The sequence below is a fragment of the Jaculus jaculus genome, chromosome 15, assembly GCF_020740685.1.
Source record: "Jaculus jaculus isolate mJacJac1 chromosome 15, mJacJac1.mat.Y.cur, whole genome shotgun sequence".
In the NCBI taxonomy this organism is placed as follows: domain Eukaryota; kingdom Metazoa; phylum Chordata; class Mammalia; order Rodentia; family Dipodidae; genus Jaculus; species Jaculus jaculus.
In genome coordinates, this window is record NC_059116.1 from 68,808,717 (window position 1) to 68,826,760 (window position 18,044).

At 44.7% G+C, this 18,044-nt stretch overlaps 1 protein-coding gene across 1 annotated transcript in view; it reads left to right on the forward strand.

Moving 5' to 3' along the window:
* Positions 1-11,671: 11,671 nt before the first annotated feature.
* Usp6nl (USP6 N-terminal like) overlaps positions 11,672-18,044 on the forward strand; it is a 199,548-nt gene continuing 193,175 nt past the window's right edge. The window contains exon 1 of the mRNA XM_045134851.1: positions 11,672-11,730. The gene's annotated coding sequence lies outside the window, so the exon portion shown is untranslated. The remainder of the gene's footprint in view (positions 11,731-18,044) is intronic.

The following is an 18,044-nucleotide window of genomic DNA, read 5'->3' on the forward strand; positions in this document are numbered from 1 at the left end:
CATGTGTGTGCATGTACCACACACACACACATTCATACCCCACACAAATGCAAAAAAATCCAAACAAACAAACAGAATTACCACATGAAACAGCAACTTGATTCCCAAGCACGACGCTGAAATAATTACAGTTAAACAAGTACATATACACAAATCTGTAGTCGCATTATCATAACAGCCCCAAAGTGAAAAAAACCCAAGTGTTCATCAACACATGAATAAACTAATTGTGGCATATATATTTACATGTATACGCATAATAGAATATTATCTAACCATAAAAGTCAGTATTGATAGAATGCTTGTGAGCCCCCAAACATGTTCTGTGAAAGAATATAGGCCCACAAATTATGTGGCTCTGTTTGTGTGCAATATTTGGGTTCAATCCATACAGACAAAGATTAGTGGTTGCCAGAGCCTGAATTTGGGTGGGAAATGAAAATAATTGCTAGTAGTTATGGGATTTTCTTCGGGGGTGATGAAAATCTTTTAGAACTAGATAGCACAAGGAGTTATACAACAATGTGAGTGCAATGCTCTTGAATTGTTCACTTGAAAATTGATTTTATGTTATGTGAATTTCAATTCCATGACAATAGCAAAATCTTACATGAATAAGTCAGAGGCAGAAGAACGTACTGACACACACTTAATGCTCAGCTACCCAGTAGTTTCCCAAATTGAATTAATAAATACTCATATCCTCACCTAAGCTTTCAAAATCTGATATGGCAGGAATGTCACCTAGTGTCAGATGTGGTTTACTGATGATAGGGAAGATAGGCAAGGCTTCAAAATACCATTGCCTCACACAGTGGCAAGGTTGACTTTTCATAGATTTTTATTACCTCTTTGGTCCTGGTAAATATATCAGCGGGTGAGGCTCAGTTGGTATTAGCAAGTCTAGCTTCAGGTTCAGAGCCCCCTATAATCTGGTTCTCATTTTGTTGACTTTTGTGTGTTCATTTTTGCTTTTATTTTCCATTTATGCTACCAGAAGTGTGTGTGTACATGCATGCATGCGTGTCTATGCATGTATAGGTCAGAGGTTGAGGCTGGGTGTCTTTCTCACTTCTTCCCCCTACTTTGTTTTTTTGACACAGCCTCTCACTGAATGTAGGGCTCACTGACTCAACTAGATAAGCTTCTAGCAGGACCCCTGAATTCTCTTGTTTCCATCTTGCCCATGCTGGGATTACAGGTGCACACATCAAGCCCTTTCATGTGGGCATTGGGAATCTGAATTCAGATCTTTAAGTTTGTGTGGTAAGCTCTTTACCAACTGAGCCATCTCCCCAGCCCTGCATTATTCTTTAGATATTGTTGCAAATTTTCCTCTGTATTTACATATAGGTATGAGTCAACTCAAAGAAAAACACTAAATAGATAATATAAAATACTATGAGGGGCTGGAGAGATGCCTTAGTGGTTAAGGTGCTTGCCTATTAAGCTGGAGGACCCAGGTTCCATTCTCCAGGTCCCACATAAGCCTGGAGTACAAGGTGGCACAAGTGTCTGGAGTTTGTTTGCAGTGGCTAGAGGCCCTGGCACACCCATTCTCTCTCTCATTCTCCCCATCTCTGTCTTAAATAAAATTTAAAAAAAGAAAAAATATATATTATGTAGATTTGAGGGGAAAAGAACTCAAAATATCAAACTGGACAGCCTAGCATAAAGAAACACACCCCATGTTTGGACGGTAGGGTCCCTAGTCTCTCACTGCTACCCCTGTAGCCCTGGACCCATCAGCAAGCTCCTCTGAGCTGCAGTTGCTGCCTACCTCACTCATAGAGGTTTGCCACACTGGGGCCTGGGAATGTGTTTTACCTAACGTGTAAGAGACCCTGGGTTCAACCCTAGCACTGCCCAAAAGTGCTATATCATATGAGACACTTGCCTTCTTACTGTGACAAAACACCTGATTAGAAAGCAAAGGACGCCAGGCATGGTGGCACACGCCTTTAATCCCAGCACTCAGGAGGCAGAGGTAGGAGGACCACTGTGAGTTTGAGGCCACCCTGAGATGACATAATGAATTCTAGGTCATCCTGGGCTAGAGTAAGACCCTACCTTGAAAAACAAAAACAAACAAACAAAAAATCAAGCTTATGGTTAGAAGGAATGCAGCCCCTCATGGCAGAGAAAGGATTGCAGAAGAAACATGAGGCACCTGGACGTATTCAGATTTTTTAAATTTAATTTATTTTATTTTATTTATTTATTTATTTATTTTTACTTTTTAGAGAGAGAGAGAGAGGGAGGGAGAGAATGGGCACATCAGGGCCTCCAGCCACTGCTAACGAACTCCAGATGCATGCACCACCTTGTGCATCTGGCTTACGTGGGTCCTGGGGAATCGAACAGAGGTCCTTTGGCTTTGCAGGCAAGTGCCTTAACCGCTAAGCCATCTCTCCAGCCACCCCGCTCCTGGTCATGTTCAACCTACAGTCAGGAAGCAGAAAGCAATGAATGCTGGAGCTCTGAATTCAATCCAGGACCCCAGGCCATGAAATGGTGCCACCTACGGTTAGGGTGGGTCTTCCCGACTCAAATGACCTAATCTAGAAACTCTTTCACAGGCATGGCCAGAGATTTGTCTCCTAGGCAATGCTGAACCTCATCAAGTTGATACTTGCTATTGACCGTCATGGATATCACTGGGCATTGTTACTACACAGTGACTGTTTGGGTTGGGTATCATGTGTGTCACTGAGGCTGGGCCCAGTGGAGCTGCATTTCCTGGGGTTCCTTGACAGTATAATTCTGATAAGGCAGAGGTTGTGCCAGGTTGCCCGTATAGGATCAGGAAGCCATCAAATATGTCACTTTCCTTGCAGCAGCTGACATGAGCAGTTTGACCAGCACAAGCTTTTGCAGTGAGGCCAAGTGGCCTCCAAAGGTCATTCCTGACAGCCGCCAGCTTGTGACTCGCAGGCCAGTGATGACACAACGCCCACTGTGACGCTCTGTCATTTTCTCCAACTTCCGATCTCGCCTGCAGCAACTTCCTGACATTGGAACCACAGCTCGTGTGGAATCACTTGGAAGTGCTGGTTTGTGTCAACCCTCAACCCACTTACACTTTCCAGCAACTTTGAACGTCTCTGATTCCCTATATTGATTATATGTCTGCTGGTAGTATGCTGGATATATTTTTCTTGACTAATTATTCCTTGTAATACTATTTTCTTTGAATTTAGAATAGTCAAATGTGGTGGTCTGAATTGGGAAGCCCCTATAAACTCATGTGGTTTTGTAAAAAAAAAAATTAAACATATTTAAAAAATTTTTTTACTTATTTATTGGAGACAGAGAGAGGTAGAGAGAGAGAAAGTGAGAATGGGTGCACCAGAGCATCTAGCCACTGCAAACAAACTCCAGACACATGTACCACTATGTGCATCTGGCTTACGAGGGACCTGGAGAATCAAACCTGGGTCCTTAGGCTTCACAGGCAAGTGCCTTAACCACTAAGCCATCTCTCCAGCCCCAAAATGTTTTATTTTTATTTATTTATCTGAGAGAGAGAAAAAGAGGGGGGAAGAGGGAGAGAGAGAGAGAGAGAGAGAGCGCACAAGTGAGCTACAGGGCCTCTGGCCACTGCAAACAAACTCTAGACGCATTTGCCACTTTGTGCATCAGGCTTACGCAGGTCCTGGAGCCTCGAACTGAGTTCCTTTGGCTTTGAAGGTAAGTGCCTTAACCACTAAGCCATATCTCCAGCCCAACTCATGTGTTTTGACTGCTTGGTCTGAGCTGATGGCAATTTGGCAGGTGGAGCCTTGCTGGAGGAGATGTGTTGATGGGGGTGGACTTAGGGGTGTCAAAGCCGGTTCCCCCTCACCAGAGATCAGCTCAGTGCCTTGCTGCTGTTGTCCACCTGCTGTGGCAGAGGTGACGTCTGGCCTCTATTTGTGCCATGCTTTTCCCTACCATCAGGGAACTCCTCTAGAAACTGTAAGCCAAAATAAACCCGTTCCTCCTTTCATCTTCTTTTGTTTTGGTGTTTTGTCCCAGCAACAAGAAGGTCACTACATCATAACTGTCCATGCTTGTTGAGGGGTGAGACTAACAAGCAGCTAGTGTTAAACACTTTGCAAGCCTAATTGCACCTAGTCCTCTATAAAGACCCTGAGAAGCAGTTTCTATCACTAACCTCATTTGGCAGAGGAATGAACTTTGCCAGGGCATCACATAGGCACCCACATCTCAGAGTTGGCAAGTAGCTGAGGGCCAGGTTTTGAACTCAGGTGACCTGATTTCAAAGAGCGTCTGATTATTCCCACCACCCCTTCTGCACAGTGAAGTTTGTGTTGGGTCTGTAGTACGGTCTCCTTCGAAGGAGGCGATGCAACTTATGGGGTGGCATATGCCTGGTTGGGGATGACATTTAGGAATTCAACACATCAAAAGCCTTGCAGCAAAGTGCATGTCCATGCTAAATGAGACTTTAAAAAAGAAAAACTGGGCGTGGTGGCACATGCCTGTAATTCCAGCACCCAGGGGGCTGAGACAGTAGGTTTGCTGCCAGTTTGAGATCAACCTGGGCTACGTAGTGAAAACCAAAACCTAACTAACCAAACAAATGAAAAATCATGAGTAGCCAGAGAAAAGTTCAGTTGCTACTAAAGGACTTTTAAATTCAAATTTACAGAAAAAAAAAATGGATTTGTGTTAGGAGCTTTGTGGATTTCAAAACTGCAGAATTAGAAGTGTGAACCTATAATTTGTATGAAGTATTAGCAAACATAAGACACAATCTAGATAGATCAAAAGTATAGTTTTTTCTTTGGGCATTTTAGTCTGGTTATTAGCAAATATAAAACACAAGCTAAATAGATCAAAAATAGTTTTTTTTTTTCATGTATAGTCTCATTTTCATTGACTTCTTAGCTTGGCCGCTTATATCTTTTCGTTTTTAGCCATAGTATGCGGGTCTGATTTCATGTGAAAGTCCTATGTAATTGCAAGTGCCATGTATTTAGTTTGAGCAAAGTCATTGTGTTGCTTCCCTAAGCCCAGTAATGTGTCATTCCCCCCTTAAAGGAAAGAGCCAGACAAAATTAGAATCTCAGTAAAAGATGTCCTTGAATAGCCTAGAATCTGCTGCAGCTTTCCCTGGTTCCTCTGCAGTCTGACCTTGTGCACAGCACTTCCGAGATTTTGATGATACAATTTAGTTTAACATTTTAGGTGAAATATAGCTAGATATAGTTTAACACTTTATCTTAACTCATCCCAGCTTCTTGTATGTATGCAACAAACCGCACTAAAGGCAGTGGCTGCAGCCTGCGCTCACCAGAAAGGCTCCCACTTAGGGTCCACTAAGGGGGTGGCCCAGTCGGGACTCCAGGCACCTGAAAAGTGGGCTGTGGGCTCATCGGAGATCGTGCATCCATCACGGCCTCTACAAATGGCTTGGGCTTTCTCCTGGTAGTGTCTGAATTCCCACAGGAAGTACACTAAGAATTTCAGGAACCCAGGTGGAAGCTTTTATATTCTCACCTTAGCAGTCACTCAACATCATTTCCACTCTAGTCAGTTTTGGGGTCAAAAGAGAGCTACAGGGCCAGCCTAACAAGCGAGGGTGACATAAAAGGGTGTGAATAATGAGAGGCTGGGTTCCTTGGAAGGCAACCTGGGAAAACTAGCAAAACACACAGCCAATATAAACTTATGTTCACCAGAGTTTAAAAGTTAATTCAAAAATCACGTACATGGAGGCAAATGTTTTATCATCCTAAAATAGAGACAATAATACCATGAAATTGGACCAAAATTTTCAGTATCTTATATTGTTTTTTTAAATACAATTCTGCTTGATGAGACTTAAAAGTAAACAATGGCATCTAAGAGGTGACCACAGGGAAGCTGAGTATGGGAACTATAAATTCAGCAGGGGGGGAAAAATTCTCTGAGGGTGGCAGAGAGAGGATCCCTAGTTAGCCAGCCTAACCAGAAAAAAAACAAATCAAAACAGAAACAGAGCTCCAGTTCCAGTGAGAGCCTCTGTCACAGGAAAATAAAGGAGAAAGATGAAATAGAGGAAGAAAAGAATGCTTTAGGAAGAAGGAGCACAAAGATTTATAAAAATCAGACTTTTGCCCCCCTGGAGAGTGGTTTTTTCTTTTTGTGAGTAGTATGCGGGGTGTGTGTGTGTGTGTGTGTGTGTGTGTGTGTGTGTGTACGCATGCACACACCCATATGTAGTTTATGCACGTCTGTGCAGTTGAATAAGTTCCATGCACACATTAAAAAAGAAAAAAAACACCCATTTCTCCAGAAAGAAAATTGATCCTTATATATCTTTGTGCTCCTTCTAATGCTTTTTTTCTTCCCTCTGTTTCTTCCTTCCTTCTTCATTTCTCCAATTATTTATCTAGAGGGAACTAATTCTAACCACAACCAAACTGGACCAAAGAGCACAGTAGTAGAAGACAGACGAGTTCTCCAATCAAATGCTATCTGTGTTCTTTTTCTTTAAAATATTTATTTATGTATTTGACAGAGAAAGAGGGAGAGAGAAAATGGGCATGCCAGGGTGTCCAGCCACTGCAAACGAATTCCAGATGTGTGCATCCCCTTTTGCTCTGGCTTACGTGGGTCCTGTCGAACCTGGGTCCTTTGGCTTTGCAGGCAAAACGCCTTAACCATTAAGCCATCCCACCAGTCCGCCCCTTTTTTGTTGGTTTCTCGAGGTAGGGTTTCACTCTAGCCAAGGCTGACCTGGAATTCACTATGTATTCTCAGGGTGGCCTCAAACTCATGGGGATCCTCTTACCTCTGCCTCCTGAGTGCTGGGATTAAAGGCGTACACCACCATGGCACCCCCCTCCCCTTTTTAAAGTATTTGTTTGGGGCTGGAGAGTTGGCTTAGTTGTTAAGGTGTTTGACTGTGGAGCCTACGGATCCAAGTTTGATTCCCCCACCAGTACCCACGTAAGCCAGATGCAGAAGATGGCGCATGTGTCTGGAGTTCGTCTGCAGTGGTTAGAGGCCATAAATGCCCACTCTCTCTATCTGCGTCTTTCTCTCTCTTTCTATTTCAAATAAAATAAAATAAAACAAATGAAAATATTTTAAAATATTTCTTTCTTTGCAAACATAGAGAGAATTGCAAACACAGAAGGAAAGACAGAGAGGGAAAGAGGCAGAGAGAGAATGTGTGCGGCAGAGCCTCCTGCCACTGCAAAGGAACTCCACATACATGTGCCACTTTGTACACATGGCTTTACATGGGTACTGGGCAATCGAACCTGGCCTGTCAGGCATTGCAAGCAAGCGCCTTAACCACTGAACCATCTCTTCAACCCAGTGTCTATATTCTTAAAATAAGAAGACCAAAGACCAAAGAACCTTGAGAATCTCCATATGTAAGACAGCCTCAGATCAAATGGTACACAAAATCTTACAGGCAGTTTCATTACTCATTACAAAACGCTTCTCTTTTAAACTGAAGGATAGCTTACGTGTGTGTGTGTGTGTGTGTGTGTGTGTGTGTGTGTGTGTGCACGCGCACGCGCGCGTGCATGTTCATGTTTGTGAGTGCAGATATGCACATGCCATAGCACACATGTAGAGGTCAGAGGACAGCTTCAGATGTCAGCCTGGGTCTTCTATCTTGTTTTGAGGCAAGTTTTTTCTCTTTTTTTTTTTGGTAGTACTAGCAGGCTGGCCAGCTTTCTGGCATGTCTGGTGTTTCTGTTTCCGTTTTCACTGTAGGCACCCTGGGGTTACAGATGCTTGCACTACATTATCTGGCTTTACTTGGGTTGTGGGGATCCGAACTCAGGTCCTCATTCTTGCGTGGCAAGTGCTTTATCTACTGAGCCTTCTCTCCAGCCCAGGGTAACTTTTATTTTGAGTTATGTGGATGTGGCCTTTTAACTTTTATTTGGTTCATGGATTGATCTGGTTTGTTGTTTTTAATTTTTAATTAATTTATTTTTAAGAAGAGAGAGAGAGATATACAGACGGAGAAAGAAAAAGAATGGGTGCACCAGGGCTTCTAGTCCCTGCAAATGAACTCCAGATGCATGAACCAGTTTGTGCACCTGGATTTACGTGGGTACTGGGAAATCAAACCTGGGTTGTTAGGCTTTGCAGAGAAGCACCTTAACCACTGAGCCATCTCTTCAGTCTGGGTTTATTTATATTTATTTACTTCTTAAAGTTTATTCTTATTTATTTATTTAAGAGAGAAAGAGGCAGAGAGAGAGAGAGAGAGAGAGAGAGAGAGAGAGAGAGTGAGAGAGGGAGAGAATGGGTGCTCCAGGGCCTCCAGCCACTACAAATGAACTCCAGATGCATGCACCTCCTTGTGTATCTGGGTTACATGGGTCCTGGGGAATTGAACTGAGGTCCTTTAGCTTTGTAGGCAAACACCTTAACTGCTAAGCCATCTCTCCAGCCCTATTTATGTATTTTTTACCCCCCAAAAATAATTATATGTAGTATTATTGGAACTGACTTTTTGGCTTAGGAAATTCCAGAAATTACTGCAGCTGGTCAGTATGAATATGTGCAAGGTTTTTCAGAGTTTTTACTAGCCCTGTACTTTCAGGGAACTATCTGCTTCCTCCTTTCCAAAAAGCTAAGTGGATCATATAGCCATGGGTTCCCACTGTGGTCTCAATTTAGGGGAGCCTGTAAGAACTGACCCTCTCATTCCTATTTTGAAGATGAAAGTGAAGGGCACAGAATTTGTCCTTGAAAGTTCTTCTTTGTGTCCTAGATTTTCATGTTCTCACCACAAATTGTACTTCTGGTCATATCTTGTGGGAAACTTTAAATACGCACTTTTACCTTTGGCAATATTTTAAGTATTATCATTAGTATAAAGTATAACTTTCACAAAAAATGAAATATGAATGTCAGTCTCTTATTCCATTATGCTATAGAAGAGGTAGTTCTAAATGGTTGATACTTGGGAGATATTTTAACTGGTGACACACACTGATTATTCATTGCTTTTTAGTTTTTGATATTTTACTGACAGTAAACTTATCATTTTTAAGTTGAAGGCATTTTGGTATCTGGCATGCCACGTGAGTATAATGATGGAGTGAAAATAATGTAAGTTTCAAGGGCAGAGACTGGTAAATATACACCAGGGTTCAAGTCCATCTATTTATGTAAGTTTTTGGTGAAATCTAGCCACCCATATTCTTGTGCATATTGGCTAAGGCTGCTTTTATACTTAGTGTTTTTTCCCCTTTAAAAAAGTTTTTCCATTTTAAGAGGAATAATAGCTTATATTTTTTCTTTCTTTCTTTTTTGTTTTTGTTTTTCGAGGTAGGGTTTTACTCTAGCCCAGGCTGATTGGAATTTACTATGTAGTCTCAGGGTGGTCTTGAACTCACAGTGATCCTCCTACCTCTGTTTCCTGAGTGCTGGGATTAAAGGTGTGCACCACCACGCCCGGCCCTGTTTATTTCTTTGGTAGCCATTGACCCAAATTCTGTATTTATTTTGCTCTACAGATAACATATTAGATTAGGCATGTTGACAACTGTAGGCATAGGCATGATGCCTACCATGTGTCACACACCATGCAGGAGATATAATAAACAAGAGACACAAGCCAAAACCATAATACTTCTAAGATGCTTAATAATAAAATTATGGAAAGCCACTGGAGTTACACTTAAGAACAGTAGAGGTATCATATTGGAAGTGACTGGATGTTGACGTTTTGACTTGGGGAGAAATGTGAGGATTTCTAAGATACTATAGCCAGACTGCTAAATATGAAGTTGAGCCACTGTCCTTATAATTAAATCAGAATAAAAAATTACTCATATAAGCTATGGAAAAACACATCTGAAATTTCTGCTTTATTTTGCCAAATAAACCTGTGGTCAGGTTGTCCCTCCCAAATCCCATTAACTCATTAACTAGTGACTTGGAGTTCTTGTTTATGTTTGCAATGATGTCTCTTGAGCCTCTCTGTAGTTTCCAAGGTGTGTTTAAGTGATGGGAGCTCAAACATCACAATTTAATTCCCTCAGTATCTCTGGAGTGGAGGGACTTCAGAAATTGATAATGTCGCAATGATTTGTGAATCTGGAAATTCTGTAACTTTGGGAGAAGTATTTGGGTGTTCAAAAATTTTCCCATGGCCTTGCAGCTTTTGATCTGCTTTCCACCTTTTCATACATGGGTCCCGTTGTGCCCTTTTGCACATACCAGGACAAACAGAAGGAACCAACCAAAAGCAGTCTCCAGACACCTGGCTTAAATGAACGGAGACCCAAAGGAAAGAATCAATTTCTACTTTCTTAGGAAGTGTTTAAGCGAGGGGTCTGGTTCACTGGAAAAGGGTGTGTGGGTTTCATTCCCAGCAAACCTCACCTTCCCAAATCTTATAAAGGTGTTTGAAGATTTCAACTTTTTTGAGATAGAAGCCTTAGAGGCCATCTAAGACATGATCCGATTATTCACAGATGATAAAGCTGAGGACTGCAACCCTGCCTCCTCCTCCCGTCCCTTTTGTCCCGCATTGCCCATAGCCCGCAGTCACTAGTGCCAGTTTCCAGGGCTTTGGAAAGAGGGAACAGACAGTGCAAAGTTGCCAGCTTTAGTAATTCTAGTTCCTGGAAACAAGGACAGAAACCTTTTAGCTGTGTGCACGCTCTAACTTCTGTAGCTTCTGTTGAATAAATCATTTGACTGTCAGCTAATTATGGTGCTGGAAAGTTTACATCATTCATCTTTTTACAGCAGCCCTTAATGGAAGACTGTGGAAATTAAAGCTCTTGACAATTTCATGACATTAAAAAAAGGAAAGCTGACCTAGAGAAAGATGGGGCAGTGATGAACACTGGGCACGCTTTAAGCAGCGGTCGGATCGTACACGGTAACCCACTTAAAAGTAGTGCGGGTTTGAACGCTCGGCCTGTGTTCCTGAAAATCCACAGCGTGGCTTGTGCCAGAAACAGCCACCATTGTGTTGACCCGGTGATCACTTTGCACTTACTACGTGCATGCACCTGTCCAGAAGCAGGCCATTATCAGCACGAGGCAGAGAGCGCATTGAGTGCAGAGGGCGAGTTGTGGGAAGCAGGGGGGGGGGGAGGGGAGGTCACACTGGCACGTGCGCGCTCGGCCCCCAGGTCTCAGCCTTCCCGTCGACCCCGCCGGTCGTTTCGGGGCGACGTAGGCGCTGGGCCTTGGGCGCCCGAGCTCCGTGCCTCCCCCTTGCCCCCACGCCGAGGGCCTCGGGCACCCTGCCGGGGCCTCCACCTGCAGCCCGAGGGCGCGCGGCGGGAGCGCGCGGCGGGAGCGCGCACGGCGGGGGCGCGCACGGCGGGGGCGCGCACGGCGAGGGGGGGGGAGCGCGGGAGCGGCGCGCACGTGCCGCCGGGAAGGGGGCTGCCCAGGCCGCGCCAAGATGGCGTCGGCCGCGGCCGCAGCGGCGACGGTTGGCGGCGGCCGGTGAGGCAGGCAGGCAGGCAGGCTGGCAGGCAGGCGGGCGGGGCCGGCGGCGCGGAGGCGGGGTCCCGGGCGAGCCGCCCTGGGAGGCGGGGGCCGTTTCCATAGCGGCGGCGGCGGCAGGAGGTGTCGCGCCGGGGAACTTCCTGGTTCCCGGGCTCGGCTTTCGCCGGCTCCTCCTGGGAGGAAACAATGGGGCGGAGGGCACTGCGGTAGCCGCGCCGCCGCCGCCGCCGCCGGACCCGCTCGGCCTGCCCGAGGACCGCGCGCAGCCTCCGCCGACGGCTCCGTGCTCAGGTAACTTGGCCGCCGCCATTCCCGGGGCCGCGGGCAGCTCGGCCTGGACCCCGCGCCGCCGCCGGGACGGCCCCGAGGACGGGCTCCGCGGCGGGACCCCGGGCGAGTGCCGGCGCCCCCTCCCGCCCCGGGGGCGCGCGAGCCGGGCGGGCGGCCCGAGGCGCTCCGCACGCCGCAGCCTCGACGCGGCGGCGGGACCGACTTGGCGAGCCCCGGCGCGGGGGGGGCGCGAGGGCGGGCGGCCGGCGGCGGGAGCGGCAGCGGCAGCGGCAGCGGCGGGCGACTTTGCAAAGTTTGCGCGGCGGCCGGCGGGCGGGCGGGGGTGCGGGCGGGCGGCGCGGCTCGTCCCCGGCGTGAGAACGGCCGCTCGCAGGTGCTGCGACGCCGGGAAGCCGCAGGAGTCTGGGACGCCTCGGTAGTTTGGGGCTTGTCTGTGTGCGCTCCTCCGATCGCGCCCCGTAGCCCACCGATGCTGTTCTACACTCCTGGTCTTCGCGGATTTGGGCAGGTTCGGTGAACTGGGGCAAAACCCAGTCTTTGCAAGGAATACGACGACATGTATTGTGGGGGGGGGGAGTAGGGGGGAGAGAAATAAGCGGGGACACTGTCTTAAGCATTTTGCTTGCTGAAGAAAAAATAATTCCAGTCCTGTACCAGTTCCTTTACAGCTAAATCTTTGAGATAAATACTAATATTTTATAGCTGACAAAAGTTGTACAGGCCTTTTTGGGTTAACCCTGGCCAACTCCTTTCTATATTGAGCCTGTGGAAAATTTTGTCAGGTGTGAAGTAAAGAAATTAAATTATTTTTAAAGGTCATCCTAATAGGAATTAATAAGCTAGCATCAAATGGACAATGGCCCACTTGCTTTTCACACTTGAACTTAGCAAAAACATTTTCATTTGCCATTCTTTTCTAAGAGAACTTGTAAACATGGTGTCGTTCACGATCTAAGATGGATATTATATCTAGTACTGTACATAGGCAACTAAAGTACAAATCAAAATAGAAAAAACATATTAATAAAACTATAGATTATAAAGGAAAAATACAAGTTTAATTGCAAGTACAGGTATCCTCAGCTAATAGAAATGCCTTTGTTAGTTGTGAATTTAAAGAATTACTGGATTGTCCCAAAGGCAGCAAAGTAGCATCATGTGACAGACTTTGAGTTTGGGTCCTGAGTCTTCACATTGGTGGCTGTCCAGCTCTGGATTGTACCTGGTTCTGGTGAGGATAGCCCATTACCAGTTTTGGCTAACTATGTTCTGCCATGCAAATAGCACCTAGTGAGGACATCTGGCCTGGTTAAACAGGTCAGTAGACTTTCTAGATTTGGTTCCAGGTCTCAATTGACTTACGATCCTAATGGAACCAGCAGATCCAATCTGGGCCTCCAGTGCCAGGCAAAGTTTGCCCTGACCTGTCTTTGCCATCTCTGTTAAATTACTGCTACATTTTGTAGACAGTAAAGCGTCAAGAAGCTGGAGAGGTTGACTTAGTAGCAAAGTGAGAACAAACAAAATGACTGGTTAAAAGCTGAGGAATGTTAAGGCAGTTTGAAACTGGCAAAAGATTTAGAATACTACAGCTTTGGGAAATGCTCCTCAGGTCCAGACAGTGAGACGAGTCACTACATTTTGTGGTTTATGTTTATAGTTTCACTTACAGTTGTCTCTTCAGTGCAATTTGTGAGGGGCATATTCCATTCGCAGATCTTAGTATATTTACTCACATTTTCCCCCTTTACAAAGCATCTCACATCTTTACAGTGGAAGTCAACATAAAAATCATAATGTGAAAAAAAAATCTAACTTCTAGCACACTTCCATGTACTGTATGGGGATTGGAAAGCTTGGAAGTCAGTCACAGGTACTTGGGTCCCCATCTGCTCCATGGCATTTACAGGTTGCATCACCTCATATAAATTACTTGGATTTTGTTTTGTTTTTGGTTTTCAAAGTATGGTGTCACTCTAGCTCAGGCTGACCTAGAATTCACTGTGTCGTCTCAGGGTGGCCTCGAATTCATGGTGATCCTCCTACCTCTCCTTCCTGAGCACTGGGGTTAAAGGATTCCTGCACCATGCCCAGTCCTAAATTTTTAAAAGAAGCTTGTTTCTTTGTCAAATTAGGGAGAATTATGAATTCAGATTAGTTTATTCAGTGAATATTTCTTTAGTGCCTTCTATGGCACCAGGAGTTTGTGTTTGTACCTACTTTTCTAGAAGTGGATGTGGTTTGGAAACCTAGGGAGTCTAACTTGGTTTTGAGGAGTTTTTAAGACCTGAAGGATGAGAAGATCCTGGGTGAAAAGAGAAGTTGGGTTGGGAAATTTTTAAAATTGAAGAAAGAGCATCCGTACAAGTCTCAGAGTCAGGGAGATTGTTGTGAAGTTAAATGAGAATGTTTTGGTATTAGTTCCTTACATAGCATATAAGTGGTTGCCCTGACACCATTCTCTGATCAGCTGAATGAAGTTGGATTAGTGACAGTCCATAGTTAGTCTTGAACTTCACACCTCTGTCCACTTTAGAGTTTACTAATTCTCTGTTCACCTATTTCTATACCTGTAACACTGGGATTTAGTGCTAAATAAAATATTCTTTTATTTTTACAGAGATAATGATATCAGGAACACACACACACACATAATGTATGGTATCTGTGTGTGTATGTGTAGATGTGCGTATCTTGTTTGCATGTGGAGGGCAGAGGAGAACATAGGGTGCCTTCCTCTATCACGCATCCAAATATCTTGTTGATGTGTTGTCTGTTTCTGAACCCAGAGCTCCTGTTCTTCTTGAGTCTCAGCCATTCTCCCATTTGTACTCCCTACAGAACTGTTTATGTAGGTGCTGGGGAATTGAACTCAGGCCGGCGCACTTGTTTGGCAGTGCTCTTGTGCACTTGCCAAGTCCACTATATGGAAGTGTGCTAGAAGCCATATTTTTTCAAATTATGTTTTTTAAAAAATATTTTATTTCTATTTGTTAGAGAGAGAGAGAGAGAGAGAGAGCCAGGGGAGGGGAGAGGGAGGGAGGGAGAGTGAATGAATGAATGAATATGGGAGTGCCAGGGCCTCCAGCCACTGCAAACAAATTCCAGATGGCATGCACCATCTTGTTTTCATGGATCCTTGGTACTTGAACCAAGGTCCTTTGGCTTGGCAGGCAAGTGCCTGAACCACTAAGCCATCTCTCCAGCCCTCAAATTAGGATTTTTTTGGGTTGACTTCCACTGTAAAGATGTGAGACCCATTATTCCAGCCCAGAATAAAATTTTGATTTAGTTTTGATTACATATTCTCTTCCATCAGTTTAGACTATCTTATTTAAAAATATTATTTCTCACAAATTATAGGAGCTGTCTACCTAAGATAAAACATTTAATAAATATTCAAGTTCTTCATTTACTTATAATAAGATCAGGATTCACTATTAAGTTTTATGTCTTGCTAGGTGCTTTTGGCTCTAAAGAGATTATTTACTTATCTTGTGATAGAGGTACACCTTGCCCCTGTGTTTTGCTGACATTAATTATACTTTTATCCTGGAATTTTCCTTTCACCGAATCAGCAAGTCAATAAAAAAAAAAAAACCTGCTAGAGTACTGTTTTTCATGAAATAAGTGAAAGAATTTCATTTTAAAGCAGCTTAATGTATTAATCTTACAGTTCATCATGTTATCCCTGATGGCAAATTAATATTTTATATGGAATGAATGTAGAATTTATAAGTCATTTGGTTCTCAAGGCATTTTATTTGTTTTTTTTGGGGTAGTTTAATACTTATTAGCATATCTTAGTAAGATAAGACAAGGTGAAATATTTTGAAATCTGAGTCACAATAGAAAAATTGAAAAGGTGTGGAGGCAAACTGTAAAAATCTTATTTATATCACCTGTTTTGCATTCATTTTCTTTTCTAGGTTCATTTTGATATTTTTAAATGTGACTTTTCCATTTCTTCCTTAGTTTTTCTTTTTAGTTTGGGATTACATATTAATTTACTAATCTTATCCTTCCCCTCCCCCAGGTAGTGTCTCACGCTAGTCAGGCTGATCTGGAATTCACTCTGTAGTCTCAGGCTGGCCTCGAACTCACAGCGATCCTCCTACCTCAGCCTCCAAGTGATGGGATTAAAAGTGTGTGTCACCACAACCGGCTTCATTTGCTAATCTTTAGAGATTACCTAAATTCTAGCATGTATTTTTATTTTTTTACATTGTGCATTTATTTGTAGGTGTATGTGTATGGATGCACTAGGGCCTTAGTTGCTGTAAACAAAACTGGACACATGGGCTGGAGAGATGGCTTAGCGGTTAAGCGCTTGCCTGTTAAGCCTAAGGACCCCGGTTCGAGGCTCGGTTCCCCAGGACCCACGTTAGCCAGATGCACAAGGGGGCGTGTTGCAGTCCGGTTCGCATTGCTGGTAGAAATCACCCAACCAAGAGCAGCTTCTGGGAAAAAGAGGTTTATTTGGCTTACAGGCTCGAGGGGAAGCTCCACGATGGCAGGGGAAAATGATGGCATGAGCAGAGGGTGGACATCACCCCCTGGCCAACATAAGATGGACCACAGCAACAGGAAGGTGTGCCAACCACTGGCAAGGGGAAACTGGCTATAAAGCCCATAAGCCCGCCCCTAACAATACACTCCCTCCAGGAGGCATTAATTCCCAAATCTCCATCGGTTGGGAACCTAGCATTCAGAACACCTAAGTTTATGGGGGACACCTGAATCAAACCACCACATTCCGCCCCTGGCCCCCATAAACTGATATCCATACATGATGTAAAATACAATGCATTCAGTCTGACTTTAAAAGTCCCCATAGTTTTTATCAATCTCAATGATGTTCATACATCCCCATAGTTCAAGATCTTTTAACTGAGCCATAATACCAAAATATAACCTCAAAAAACCCATAATGGCACAGAATAAATATTCACACTGCAAAAGATGGCATTGGGCATAGCAAAGAAACATTCAACCAATACAAGATTTAAAAACCAGGGCAAACATCAAACTCTGTAGCTTCAAGTCCAGCAACTCTAGCCAGTGACAAATCTTCAAGTCCGATAATTCTAACCAGCAACAAGTCTCTGGCATTCCAATTCCGCCCCTCCAGCTAGGCTACTCACAGTCCTGGGAAACTTCATCGGGGCCTGCAGCTCCTCGGCAGCCATCTCATGGTCCCGGCATCTCCACTGGGTCTCCACTGCAAACCATGGCTCATCCTCATGGCCCCATGGGGTCTCTATGCAGGTAACCAGCAAACCCGCTTCACACTGCCCATGGCCATTTCCAAAACACAGGACTGTGTTGCAAACTCAATGACCTTCTTTCCAGCATTTCTTATACTCCACAATACCAGGTAGGGTGCCAATTTGTTAATCCAGGGGGGAATAAAGCAGACTTTGAAGAACAGGACTCCTTGAGCACTCAGGCCCCTTCAAAAGAGTCGACATTCTTCTTCTTGCCCCAGCACAGGTCAGCTAGACCAGTCTCATAGGTTGTAATCTCTCAGTTGCAGCTGAACGGGCAACAGTTCACCCAAAGACTTTTCTTTCTGTGCCATATTCCTCTGCTCACACCAGTTCATTTCTACGCAAAGCAACCCTGCACAACTTCTCAGGACACGGGCATAAGAGCAAGCTTCTCTCACAAACTGCTAGCCCAGTCCAAGCAAAGCTCTTTCTCACCCTCATAAGCCAAAAATCACAGTCCGTAGTTCTTACTGCCTTCAGGTCTTTCAGCTCTGACCAGATTAGTCCATCAGGCTGTACTTACAGTACTGCAAGGCATCTCTTAGGCCAAGATTTCAACTCCTTCCACATTCCTCTTGAAAATCAGCTACAAAAGGCTGAAGCCACATAGTCAGGTGTCCAGCAGCAACCCCACTCCTCCATACCACTTTACTGTTGCAGTCCGGTTCGCATTGCTGGTAGAAATCACCCAACCAAGAGTAGCTTCTGGGAAAAAGAGGTTTATTTTGGCTTACAGGCTCGAGGGGAAGCTCCATGATGGCAGGGGAAAACGATGGCATGAGCAGAGGGTGGACATCACCCCCTGGCCAACAGAAGATGGACCACAGCAACAGGAGGGTGTGCCAAACACTGGGATGGGGAAACTGGCTATAAAGCCCATAAGCCCACCCCCAACAATACACTCCCTCCAGGAGGCATTAATTCCCAAATCTCCATCAGCTGGGGAGCTAGCATTCAGAACACCTAAGTTTATGGGGGACACCTGAATCAAACCACCACAGGGCGTATGTGTCTGAAGTTTGTTTGCAGTGGCTGGAGGCCCTG